Source organism: Cibotium barometz, chromosome 25 (assembly GCF_041138505.1).
Source record: "Cibotium barometz isolate CiBa-2024 chromosome 25, ASM4113850v1, whole genome shotgun sequence".
Lineage (NCBI taxonomy): Eukaryota > Viridiplantae > Streptophyta > Polypodiopsida > Cyatheales > Cibotiaceae > Cibotium > Cibotium barometz.
In genome coordinates, this window is record NC_141070.1 from 56,352,361 (window position 1) to 56,357,217 (window position 4,857).

A 4,857-nucleotide genomic window follows, 5' to 3' on the forward strand; every position below is an offset into this window, starting at 1 on the left:
CTATCCTACGATCTTGGATAGATTGTGCATTAGTAGGATGGGTTTTTTTAGAGCTGCCATACTCTTCAGGAATACGAATGTGTAAATCAACCTTCCATTTTCTAGCTTCACAAGGGGCTAAACACACAGCTTGTTGCAAAGGCTCCATAGCTAAGCAGAGGAAGAAGCTAAAGCAGAGAGATCCTCAGAGGGGGGAGGAGAGAGAGAGAGAGAGAGAGAGAGAGAGAGAGAGAGAGAGAGAGAGAGAGAGAGACTGTTAAAACTTTGCTGTTGGAGGTTTAACACAAATCCGTTTTTCTGAGTGTAGAAAATGATATTTTTGATATAGAAATATACTAACATGGATTTTTTCATCAATAAATTGCATTTATGAGAAAAAAATTAAAATAAATAATTTTTGGGGTCCCCACAATTTCGAGATCTCATGGATGTAGTGGTTCCTAACAGTTAGTTATGTTTATGGGGTTGTGGGGACCTGACAGTTAGTTATGGATGTACTGGCTCTTGACAGGATTTTGATGTGACCCTTGAATTACAAGCTTTTTGGAGGAAAAAAAGTATTTTCATCATACATATTGGTTGGGTGGTGGTTTTTCCACCTCAAATGGAAAAAAATGAAAAATGAAAAATTTTTACTTTTTGGGGCCCACCTAAATACGAGAATGTTTTGCTGATAGTGGGAGTTAATGAGGAAGGAGATTTCAAACTAACAAGAAAGATTCAATTTGTAGAGAGTGAAGATAAAAAATTCAAAAAGTAAGAGAGAAGGTATGAGAAAAGTCAAAAAGTAAGAGAGAGAGTATGAGAATATTCCCTTTAAAAAGTGAAACTAGTGGGGTATGGCTGATGTGGCAAGGCAAAAAATAGGGCTCATCATAGCCTTTGTCTCCCTTAAGCCCAGCTTTTTAAGCTCTAATCCTTTAAAATTAGGAATCCTTATTAGGAGGCCCTTTTTGGGTCAAAAAATTCCTAATGACATGTTAGCATCATTAAGTTTGTTAATATGATATACAAACCAGCATAGATGAATACATTTATACATCAATTCAGTCACATTAATACCAATTTTCCCCCCTTTCTGAAACACAATACTATTCCTGGATGTCCATAGTTCCCATATTAAAGAAAAAGTTAGTAACTTCTTCAGATTCTACTACCCTACCTAATACCCAATCCCCCTAAAGACCCTACACCCCCAAGCACCTGGCAACCCGTTTCCCAATTTTAGACCAACATCCCCTGATAGCAAGGCAGTCCCAAAAGGCATGCCTTCCATCTTCCAAAGCTGACCTGCATTTGGGGCAGCATCCTGAAGTGAAATTCCTTTGAAGGAGTTTGGAGCCAATGGGAAGAGCTACCAAGTAAACTCGAGGCAAACACTCCATATAAGAAAACCTGAAACTTCAAAGGAAAGTTTGGCTCCCATTCAAGAAGCTACAAAAAGGGGAGTTTGAGATCTTAAGAGGGGAAAAAGAGAGAAAATCTTGTTTCTCCAGTTACGTCCCACCGAAGTACCTTTCTGAAGGATAGAAGAGTCTTCTACCACATCCTTGACCATTCTAGACCATGTTTCCTCCTATAGAAGGCATTTGGAAAGAAGGAGAGCAATTCTGGCTAGAGAATGTGTGGGAAGATGCAAAATCCCCATGCCTCCATCCATTTTTGGCAAGCTAACTTTGTCACAAGCAAGCCAAACAACCACTCTTTTGTTACTCGTCCTCTTTCTCCAAAGGAAGTCCCTAATAGAGCTTATGCTCCTGTTCCATTGAGATTTGCCAAAATTAATGTGACTGGGGACATAAACAGGATATAGGCATTCAAAACTGTGTTACATATAGCTATTCTATCATGAAATGGTTACTCCCTCCCACTTTTTTAGTTTTTGAAGAAATCTTTCTATAGCCCACTCAGATAGCTATTTGTTGGTGACCTCCACCCCAAAGAGGACCCCCAAATGTCTGACAATCTGGCCTCTCCTGACCACCTCATAGCCCTATCTCCCTAAATTAAAATCATTGTCTTCAGTTAGGCTAATCAGTTTGGTTTTTTGAATGTTACACTTGGAACCAAAAGCATCAGCAAAATCCTAGATTATGGACAAGGCATTTCTCATATTATCACTATCAACCTTTAAAAACAACAAAGCACTAAATTATCAATTGCTTCCCACTCTTCAACTTCAGGCCCACAATCCTTCCTTTTTCACTAGCCTCTTCCAAGGCCATAATTAGAGGATGAGAAGCAATTGCAAAGAGTAAAGGGGCAAGTGGGCATCCTTGCCTTACTAACCTTTTGATTTCAATCCCCCAACTAGCCTACCATTTAAAAAAGAAGGTTGGAGAATCCCCCAAGAATAAAGATACAAGAGGCTATCTTGAGGCCAAAACCGAGTTTTTCCATAACCCTTGCCACAAAAGACCAGTGAATCCTATATAAGCTTTTTCTAGGTCAAGCTAGAGCATAATACATTTTTGGTTGGTCCTTTAATCTACATCTCTTCCAACCATAGCAGCCAGGATATTGTCATAAATGGACCTACCTTTTATGAATCCATGCTTTTTCTTAGAGATCACCTTCTGAAGGCTAGGGAAATCCTTAAAGCAATGACTTTGGCAATAATTTTGTACACAATAGTTAGGAGAGTAATGGGTCTCCAATGATTGAACCTACCTGCAGAGCAGCTTGCTTGGGGATAAGCTTCACCACTCCCTCCTTCAGGTCTTTGTCCAAGAATCTAGAGCTAGAAAGATATAAAATGCCCCAGATTATGTCTTTGAGGGAAGGCTAGAAAGATATAAAAAAAACTCTACTAAGAGTCCATCCCACCCTGGAGATTTTTCCTTGCCTAGATTGAGGAGAGCTATCTAGCATTCATCTAGATCCACTTTCTCTCTAGCCATCTGGCTTGATCAGAGTCTATGCTTTGCTTAACCAAATTAAGTAGGTTATTTTTTGCAATAAACCTTGAACTAGATCCATCTTCTTTCAAACTCAAAGTGGATCCCAAAAACTCAACCCATTTCCTAGCCACTAGTTCTATTCCATCCAACTCCTCTCCATTTTCATCACAAATGTGTCCAACTAGCTCCCTATTATCTTTCCCTTCAGTTAATTTAAATAGATATCTATCAAAAAAAATTTGAAGAAAAAAAATCTCTTCTCGAGGACCCGTAGACTAAAGTTTGCAAGTATATCATCTTCCTCTTTGAGGCTTGGTTGGCATTTTATGTAGAGATTAATCTCCTCTTTAGTGAGTTTTCCCAGCTACCGTTTTTTTTGTAAAGCTTCCAAACTGATCACTCCACCTTTTCCTTCTTTGTTTTCTCTCATAAGCTCTCAGTTTCCCTACCTTTCTAACAACCCCCGCAAAGGATCTCTAGGCACCTTCGTTGATGCCTCTTCTCTTTAATCTAATGATAGCCTCTTCTATGTATTTGATAAACAACTCATCTTCAAGCAAGGAATTATTAACCCTCAGTTTCCTAGCAGGGAACTGGCTCAATTTCTCCTCCTCCCAGTCTTTAACATGGCACTCCCACTTCAAGGGCATATTATCAAATAGAGCTAAGGAGTTGTCAATCTTAAGCTCTATGATGTGAGGGATCCAAGCAGCTTGATGGGGCCGAAGAGAAGACCCTATCTAGTCTAGAAGAGGAGCCAATGTATTGTAGGTGTGTCCAGGGTCAGATCCCCAATCCCCCAGATTCCATCCATCAACAAGGCCCATCTTGCTCCTAAGCTCTTCCCACTTCCTTTTCTCTTGTCCCATTAGGATAGTCCTCCCACCACTTATGTCAAGGTGTCTTTCAACCATGTTAAAGTCTCCCATTAAAATGCAAGGTCTTTGCATATTGAGACCAGAAAGCCAATCACACATGAAGCCCCTTTCTTTATAATTGTGGGAACCATAAATATTCACTATCCAGATTCTTTCTCCCTGAATCTGACACTCCACTACCAAAGCCCTACCATTAGGGTGATTGGCAATTATGCAAGGACTCAAAGATTTCTTTATAATAGTCATCACTCCACTGTAAGCCTTGCCAATACCCACATAAAACGCCAATCCTTGAAGCTATCCCTTCTAGCCACTCTTCCCACACATAAATTGTGCTCTTGGATTGCGAAAATAGACAGCTTCCACTCCTTAACAAAACTCCAAAATGCTGCATTCTTTTTTTAATCTTTAATGGCTTTTACATTCCAAGTGCATCCCCTAATCTCTAGCTTGTTATTCATGCTAAAGTGGTTTCAGGGACCATCTCTACCTCCACACTGCCCCCTCATCAGAGGGACTAGGTTCTGGGCATGGGTTCTGGGCATTCTTCCAAGCAATTTCAACCTGCCAATTGAACCTTTCCACAGAGGAAGACTCACCCCTCCAACAAGAGGGCTAAAAGGGTTGGAATAAATCAAAGGGTTGAGATCACTAGCAGGTTTGATAGGGCCCTTCTCCTTTAGAAGAGGAATTATTCTTCGCACTCCTAGCTTCTTCCTTGGCTACCCTTAAGCTATATTTATTTCTTGTTTTTACCATGACCTTAGTCCATCCTCCTTCTATAGGTCCACTTACTTGAGGGTCCACCGAGCCTTTCCCCTCTCCAATCTCTCTCCAATGGCCTTCTCCTAGGGTAGATTCCCATAAAATCTGGCTATGTGCTCAAGGTCCCCACATTTAAAACATGCACCAGGAAAAGGACCAAGCTTTAAGGCCAATTCTATCATTCCTAGGTTCCCAAGATCCACTTCCATTGATTTGGGGGTTTTAATCCCCGTGTTTCAGTGAGATACAAACATTATTTGTCAACTAGAGTCATCTTCCTTGGGAATGTATAAAGGTGGGCCCAACGATTTAAC